Source organism: Amblyomma maculatum, chromosome 4, assembly GCF_055883805.1.
Source record: "Amblyomma maculatum isolate TAMU_Amacu chromosome 4, ASM5588380v1, whole genome shotgun sequence".
In the NCBI taxonomy this organism is placed as follows: Eukaryota; Metazoa; Arthropoda; class Arachnida; order Ixodida; family Ixodidae; genus Amblyomma; species Amblyomma maculatum.
This window is the reverse complement of record NC_139347.1, coordinates 178,380,158-178,389,467: the sequence shown is the minus strand read 5'-3', so window position 1 is coordinate 178,389,467 and position 9,310 is coordinate 178,380,158.

The window sequence follows — 9,310 nt, the reverse complement described above, 5'->3', positions numbered from 1 at the left end:
TCTTCGCAGATTCAGCTTCGGTTGCAGTATAAAACATTTCGCGACTCCTGGATGTTTTGAACAGATATTATAGGCTCCTTTGGTTTCGTTAGCTCAAATTTTTCGCGAACTTAGGATATGCAAAGCTTGTTTAGATGTGACGTTTGCCTCTACTATCCTCACACCACTCACATAATCCTTGAAAGAGGGTTCCTAAGGACATTTTTAGTAAGCACAATACATTATAGCGTAGGCAAACGAATTTTTCATGCAGAATAAACTGGTATTCAAAAGTAGCAAAACTTTCTACATGCGGAGCCCCGAGGCCTATACATGATAGCAACGATGGCGTAATAGTGCCTGCGAATCAGTGTAGTTGTGATGGCCGCAGTTGAAGGCCGACTGAAAGTGGGCTGCTGGTTGTCAACCAAAGCCCTAAACATGCGCAGCCAGTGCAGAACCTCGGCGATTTTATCAGGAGAAAGCATTGAAAACGGCTGTGCCCAAGATATGAGTGTATATATATACAGGGTGTTACAGGACAGAATTGATAATTTAAACAATAGTCGGTAAACAGTCCTCACCATCATCATCAGTCTGACTATACCCACTGCAGGGCGAAGGCCTCTCCCACATTTCTCTAATTAACGCGGTTCTGTGCTAGCGACATCCACGTGACCCCTGCGAACTCCTTAACCTCATCTACCCACCTAATTTTCTGCCACCCCCTGCTACGCTTTCCTTTTCTAGGAATCCAGTTTGTTACCATAAGCGACCATCGGTTATCCTCTCTTCGCCTTACATGTCCTGCCCATGCCCATTTCTTCTTCTTGATTTCCACTAGAGTGTCAGTAACTTGAGTTATTTCTCTGACCCACTCCGCACGCTTCCTATCTCTTAATGTTACCCCTACCATTTTTCGTTCCATAGCCCTCTGGGTTTTCCTCAACTTAAGTACAATCCTCTTGGTTAGCCTCCACGTTTCAGCCCCATAGGTGAATACACGTACGATGCAAACGTTGTAAATGTTGTATACTTTCCACTTGAGCGATACCGGTAAGCTGCTCGTCATAATCTGCGAGTGCTTGCCAAATGCGCTCCATCCCAATCTTACTCTTCTTGTTATTTCCTTTTCATGGTCCGGATCTGCGGTTACTGCCTGTCCTAAGTAGATATATTCGCCTATTACTTCCAGTGCTTCGCTACCAATCGTAAACTTCTGTTCCGTCCCGAGGCTGTTGAAGATTTCTTTGGTCTTCTGCATATCGATTTTCAAGCCTACCTTTCTACTCTTCCTGTCTAGGTCACTAATCATTCTCTGCAATTCATCTCCTGATTTACTTAGCAAGGCAATGTCATTAGCAAATCAAAGATTACTGAGGCATTCTCCATCTACCATTATCTCTAACTGCTCCCATTCCAATCTCTGAATGCTTCCTCTTAGCAAGCTGTGAATAGTACTCGGGAGATTGTGTCTCCTTGCCTAACACCTTTCTTCATGGAAATTTATTTTACTTTCTTTATGCAGAACTATGGTTGCTCGGCAGCCACCTCATATATCTTAAAGCAGACACACAATATAAATCTTCCGGTACACAATACAAAGGATCTTGTTCCGGGAACACAATACCTGCCCTGGCCCACATAATATTGCCACCTAGCGTTGCCAGGTGGCGCATGACTGAGGTGTGAAAGGAGGACGAAGTTGAAAAGGACGACGAAGTGTCGCTTGCACGTCTGCGTCTGTGCTGATGTGTTGTTGTGTTTGGGCTACACCCTGCTATCATTGGTATCCTTAGTCACCGTGTACGTGACATTCTGGTGGAGATGCTGGGTAAAACGATCGCCTATGCAAGAGTCTCCATCTACAAGACGTCGCACTAGCCCTGTACCATTGGACACCCCCGTGCATGGCTCCAGTCGACGGCTCCAGGGACTGTCTCCGGAGTTTCAACCATCACCAGCCGTCATGACATCTAGTGCTTCAGCTCAGCAGGTAACGGGCGTCGCACCGGCCTGTAACTACACCTTTCAGGCCCCTCGGGTACCGAAGTCTTTCGATGGGGACCTCTTTGAGGATGTGGAGGACTGGTTCCTTCAGTTTGAACGTGTCGCTGCTTTCAACCAGTGGGACGATGCTGCCAAACTAAGGAACGTCTACTTCAGCCTTGAGGATGGCGCCCGTATCTGGTTCGAGAACCGAGAGCAAGTGTTAACTTCGTGGCGGGAATTCCGTCGTCAACTGCTCGAGGCTTACACTAGCGCGGATCATCGCGAGCATGCAGAACGTGCCATTCACTCTCGCATCCAAAGGCCGAATGAGAGTGTCCAAGCGTACGTCGAGGACATGACGCGCCTCTTCAGGCGAGCCGATCCCGCCATGTCTGAGGTCAAAAAGGTCGGGCACTTGATGCAGGGTTTGATGGAGCAGCTGTTCGCAGGCCTTGTGCGAAACCCACCGTCGACTGTAAACAGATTCCTTGCGGAGGCCACCACAATGGAAAAGGTGCTACAACAACGTGCCGTGGCTTATGACCGACCTTTTCATACAAGCACAATCGCGGAATCATTTGCATCTTCATAGCGGCATCCCGATGCATTGCGCGAACTGATTCGCAGCGTCGTCCACGAAGAACTAAGCAAGTTCTGGAGCCCTCTGCAGCAATCACCAACTTCCGTTTCTGCTATAGTGCGGGAGGAGGTGCGGCAGGCACTCAAGAGCCCTCTTTCGCCTGTAGTTCCGAGCCCCCCATTGCTGTCGGGGACCGACAATCGTCCCACATATGCGGAAGTTCTGCAGAGTCAGGCTCGCCCCTCACCACCGCCCATTCTCGCGTCACCTACAGTTCCGCTGCCCTCGGTGCAGCCAGTGCAGAACTTCGACAATCGTCCGCTGCCCCGACGCAAAGCCGACAATTGGCGCACGCCTGACCGCCGTCCGCTTTGCTTCCAATGCGGTGAACCAGGACATCTCCACCGGGATTGTCCGTATCGACGCCTCGGTCTTCACGGCTTCCGCATCGACTCGCCTCCTCCCCGGTTTGGTCAACGACCCCGAGTTATTGAGGAGTACCTGGCGGAGCAGCGTTCTTCATCTCGTTCGCAGCGTCAGCCCCGCTCCCCTTCGCCAAGGCGCTCCTCCTCGTTCGCCCACGGTTCCTCGCGAGAGGACCAAGGCCTCTCGTCTAGCCCTCATCGGGAAAACAAAACAGCGACCTTCGGGGGCGAGGCCGCTCGTAGTCGCTGCGTTGAAGACCTCCCGTCGTCGCCGCTTCGATCCGACCGTGAGCTGCTGGTACCGCCACCTAGGGAAGCAAAAAGCGTTTCTCTGGACATTCCGGTTATTTTAGACGGTCGCACTACGGTCAATGCATTAGTGGACACCGGTGCCGATTATTCAATTTTGAGTGGTCGCATGGCGACTGTTTTGAGGAAGGTGCTCACTGCTTGGCCAGGTGTGTACCTTCGAACCGCCGGCGGTCATATAGTTACTCCAAAGCGGATGTGCACGGCTCGCATTCAGATTAACGGACGTACGTTCGTCGTTAGTTGCGTTGTTTTAAGTGACTGCTCCCGTGACCTTATTATCCTCGGCATTGACTTTCTGCGGGAGTATGGAGCAGTTATCGAACTGCGAAATAGACTCGTCACGTTTTCGATGGGACAATCTACCGAACAAGATAGTAGCAGTCCTTCCAATGCCGCACTTCGTGTTTCCGCTGAGAGCGTCTCGCTGCCGCCGCGAAGCAGTGCTCTTGTGGAAGTTACCTGTGACGATTTCCGCACCGGTGATGCTGCAGCGGAGGCGAACCATTCACTCCTGCTTGCTCAAGGCATTTGCGCTCCCCGATGTTTATTGTCGTTTCACAATGGCCGGGCTGCCCTCCTTGTCACAAATTTTTCTAATGAGCACCGAAGCTTGTTCCCGGGGACTGCTATCGCTTTTGCTGACAATTTTGCGCACGATCCGGTCTGTTTTGCATCCACGGCAGTAGAAACTAACGAGCCATCTCTTGACAACATAGACATTAACTGTCACTTGTCAAAGGAGAAACGGCAGGCATTAGATCAACAGCTGCTAGACTTCAAGCACTGTTTTGCTTCTTCCTCGAAGGTTCGTCAAACGCCCATCACACAACTTCGCATCATTACTTATGACGACGCTCGCCCAAGACGACAGCAGCCTTATCGTTTGTCTGCCAAGGAACGAGAAGTGATCCAGACGCAGGTTCAGGAGATGCTGGATGATGGTGTTGTGCAGCCTTCACAAAGTCCGTGGTCTTCACCAGTTGTCCTGGTCAAAAAGAAAGACGGCACTCTCCGATTTTGCATCGACTATCGGAAATTGAATAATGTGACAAAGAAAGATGTATACCCGTTGCCGCGCATCGATGACTCACTGGACAGATTGCGACGTGCGAAGTATTTTTCATCTATTGATTTAAAAAGCGGCTATTGGCAAATCGAAGTAGACGAACGAGGCCGAAAAAAAACCGCATTTGTCACTCCAGATGGCGTATATGAATTCAAAGTACTCCCATTTTGATTGTTCTCTGCCCCAGCTACGTTCCAAAGGATGATGGACATCGTCCTCACTGGCCTCAAGTGGCAGATCTGTCTTGTGTACTTGGAAGATGTAGTTGTTTTATCCGAAACATTTGACCAACACCTCGAACGCCTTCGAGCTGTCCTGGAAGCCCTCCGTTCTGCTCATCTCACGCTGAAGCCCCAGAAATGCCACTTCGGGTATACAGAACTCAAGTTCCTCGGCCATGTTGTAAGCGCTGATGGCGTGCGCCCGGATCCCGATAAGACTGCTGCCGTCGCACGATTTCCCATTCCAGCTAACAAGAAGGCTGTTCAGCGCTTCCTCGGCCTGTGCGCATATTATCGGCGTTTCATTGCGGACTTTTCTCAGATCGCAGAACCTCTCACGCGCCTTACAAGGAAGTTCACCTCCTTTGTGTGGAACGCTGAGCAGCAGATGGCCTTTTCTTTGCTTCGTGAGCGCCTTCAAACATCCCCTGTTCTGGCGCACTTCGATGAAGCGGCTGATACTGAGGTGCACACTGACGCCAGTAGTATCGGTCTTGGCGCGGTCCTTGTTCAGCATCAAGATGGGTTTGAGCGAGTAATAGCCTATGCTAGCCGCACTCTCTCTTGCGCCGAAATGAACTACTCCACCTCAGAAAAGTAATGCCTGGCGGTCGTATGGGCTATTATGAAGTTTCGCCCCTATCTTTACGGCCGGCCATTTATAGTCGTCACGGACCATCATTGTTTGTGCTGGCTGGCAAATCTGCGAGACCCATCTGGACGACTTGCACGCTGGAGTGCCACCTAGCGCTGCCAGGTGGCGCATGACTGAGGTGTGAAAGGAGTACGAAGTTGAAAAGGACGACAAAGTGCCGCTTGCACGTTTGCGTCTGTGCTGCTGTGTTGTTGTGTCTGGGCTACCCCCTGCTATATTTGGTATCCTTAGTCTCCATGTACGTGACAATATTCTGCAAAGTTTCTCTAATTCTTCAAGTAATTAACAAAAACCAACTATTAAACTTTTTTATTATTTTCCCAATGTCCCGCCTAATCAAAATGTTAGGATTGATATTTGATGTCATTAAGGATAAGAAGTCATTCAGTTCTTGAAATGAAGAAAAACTTATTTTCCAGAGCATGCAGAGCGACGAAATCTAATGCTTTTTCCTGCGCGCAACCGAAACTGAGCGCACGAGGAGCGCAGTAAGTATGACGCAAGCGCAACGTCCCTGGTTACGTGTAATGAATGCAGCGCCCGATTCGAAACGTGTGTCCTAATTTCCCTGGCTAGGGAGCTTTGCCGCTTAGCTTTGACCGCGGCCAGCGTTATCATCTGCTTCGTTGCTCGACATAACGAAAATATTAGCTGGGGCTTAGCTTTAGGTAAGCCTGGAAATTGCGACAGCAATGTCCGCTTGGCTACGCAAAGTGTTTCGCTTGTTGTGGTGCACATTGCTATTCTCCTGTGTCCCCACGAAATAGAAGGCATATATTTTATACGTCTTCAAACTTTATTATTCATTCACAGATTCTTCTTTCTGTAGCCCAATGAAGACACTCCGATGATCAGTAAACAAGTGGCTCTTTGCCTTCACGTCTCGTATGGTGTATCCATCATCCAGGGATTTTCTATACGTATAACACCAAATTTAAACTGTTTCCTCATTGCGCTGTTGTACTCGGTTGTAATGTAGTAAGTTCCAGGAAGTGGTCTGCTTCAGCAGCCTCGACGAATACTTTGTCTCTACGGAAGTCCTTGATGAAATCACCAGTACATAGGACAAACCTCGCGTCTACACGGCTTTGTAATCCAGTTGACACAACGTTGAGAGCTTGTTGACATCCGGGCTGAGGAGAGATATATACACTCCCGTTACAACCAAGTCCAAAGCATGCAGTTGTACACATACTGATTCTCCAAATTTCATTAGCGCAGGGGCCGTTACCAAACTGGCTTCTAGAGGCTGTCTAACATACATGGCTACCTCAAGGTTTCTGTTTTGGTCAGCTCGCCTTTCAGGCGCTACTAGAGTAAAACCACACGCTGAAACACACACATCCATCACCGCAGCAAGGCCTGCAAGCTGTTATAACTTGTATGTCGTCAAACGCTTGCCGCTGTTAGCAGGCGGTCGACCGGCCGCGGAGCGTAGCTGCGGTGCTCTGAAGAGCCGACTTGGTCCCCCATCTCTCGCTCTGGTATGACGTCAGTAGTCTTGTGACCGACCACCGCCGCCGCTCGACCGTGGACCGTAGCTACGGCGCGCCAAAGAGCCGACTTGCTACCCCGTCTTTCTCTCTGGTATTATGTCAGTTGTCACATGACCGACCACTGACCGTGAAGGGTAGGCTCCGGTACGGCGAAAAGGTGAAACCTGGCGTAGTATTGCTTTCGCAATAAAAGGATTGTCATCGTCAGTTACGGGAAGGGCGATTTTGAGAGCCGTGATAAGCACTGGCCTTGCACTCTGCCAGTTGGAGAACCTTCGGTGGGAGCTTTAGTATCTTTTTAATTTCGTCGCCAGCTTTGTGCAAAGAACGCACCAAGCTTCTGTGACAGCGTACAGATTGCTGTTGAACGGTAAACGGTGCTGGTATATTGGCGTGCATTGCGTTATTCCTGTCCAGTTGAAAATTGTGTTCTTAACGTATCCGCCAAGGAAGGTATTAGGTGATGAGAAATTGAGTGACCAGGTCAGGTTGTTTTTATCCCATTCCCAATACTTTGGTTGGGAAAGGTGCTGCACAGGAAATACAAGAGTGAAGGAAACAATGCGGCCGGGCTCTTTCATGCTGAAGCGTAAAACCATTAGTTTTTTTCTACGGGGGCAGTGATAGCTCAGTTGTAAATTCAGAGACGGCGCCGTTTAGAAGGCAGTATGTGTAAGTTTCCCATTAAGGCTTCCGTCGAGGAAATAAGGACCGACAATACGGCCGTCATAAATTCCGCACCGAACATTTTCTCACATCCCTTCTGATGCTTGTGCTGACGTATAGCCAATGTGGGTTCCTGTCGCGCCAATAACCGGCATTGTGCAAATTGACATTTGAGTCCCTTCTTCGGTCTCGTCTATCCCAAGCATTTTGTGAAGAAATCCCGAGTTTTCTATACAATTATATAGGCGCCATTTGTAAACATTATTCCGTTTCTAAACATCATTTGGCGTCACATTCATTCGAAGACGCACATATGGTTTGCAGCTGCGTCTTGAAGATGACCAAAGTAGAGCCGAGCTAGCTCTGTACGCGTTGGCAATTTACCTAACACTTGCTCCCGGCCTGAGAGCAACGTTGCGACGATCACAGTGATCAATTCCACCCAATGGACTTTCTTTTTCTGAACATGAACTGATACAATATTCTTAAATCGATTAAATATCGATATGAAGGGGGGAAGAGTCGGCACACAGCGACCAGGTAGTTCGACTGCATACATTCTGGATGCAAGCTACGCGTTCATTACCGCCCTGAAATAAGCCATCGCAATGTTCACCTTCTCAGCTTTGGACTATCGGAATTGCACTGGCGTGGCTATTCCTACATTTAACACGATGCGACGTAACGCTTTACTCAGGCGACGTTTCCACACATTGAAGCGACTTGAAGCACTTGCACTGCAATGGCGTTTTCAAATGTGCACCTAAAAAAAGGGCACTTCAAATGCAAACGTCTGCGCGTTTTGAGAAATAGCAGCTAATACATGCTTAGAGCAACCGCAAGAACTATAGCCTGATAGCATACAGCCACTTCTGCGCAAACCCCCTTTCTACGCGCACAAAGCGTTTTTTCGGACACCGTTCACCCTATCTTCAGAGATTAAACTGGACCCTCGACCAAGTGAATAGATGTATGCATGATGATGACTCAAGTCGAGCTCGTCGCGAAGCCATAAAAGAAGTGGCGAATAAAAATAAAACTCATCGTCGCGGCTGACGATGATTATCTTTGTATACGCCAATCTACGAAGCAGACGACAACGCCGGACGCGGTCTAAGCTCAAGCACCTATAGGCTCCTAGCCAGGAAAATGAACACACGCGTTTCGAATTGGGCGCTGCATCCTTTACGCCACGTCATCAGCTCACGTTGCACTTGCGGCACACTTCTGACGCTCCTCGTGCGCTCATTTCGGTTGCAGCACTTTGCAGCACTGTTAACTGTGCCATGGGAAGGAAGATAAAGTTGGCCACCTTCTGAAAGGAATTGGTGAAGGTCTACGATTGCCATATTACATTTTGATCAGTAGGATCAAAATATATAAATTTTGAACAGGAAAAAGTGCGCAAGGAACATTCAGTCAGTGGTATCGTGATCGCTGCGCGTGTTGGACCTGACTGTGTTCGCTGTCGCTGTGTTCGCCGCTGATCTGCCTAGTCCTGCTGATCGAGTCCTGCTGATCTTCTCAATAAACCCCCATCATACATTTGGTGGAGCTTCCGGTTAAGATCTATCCTCTCGCCCTGGAACTCCGCATCCGCACATTACCACCTCCTGCGATGCATGAGGACGTTAAGCACCAAGCCGTACAAGTTGGCACGGCCATCATCTGTCCCGGCTTCCTCCGCCAGCGAGACCCCGTCATCTTCAGCGGCACTGACGACCATGACGTAGAGGACTGGCTCATATCCTATGAGCGAGTGAGCGCTTACAACAAATGGGACGCGGAAACGAAGTTAAGCAACGTGATTTTCTATCTCACTGGTATAGCCAACCTATGGATTCGGAACTATGAAGAAGACATTCCATTATTGCCCGCGTTTGAAGCCAGCTTCTCTGAAGTTTTCGGCCGTCCAGCT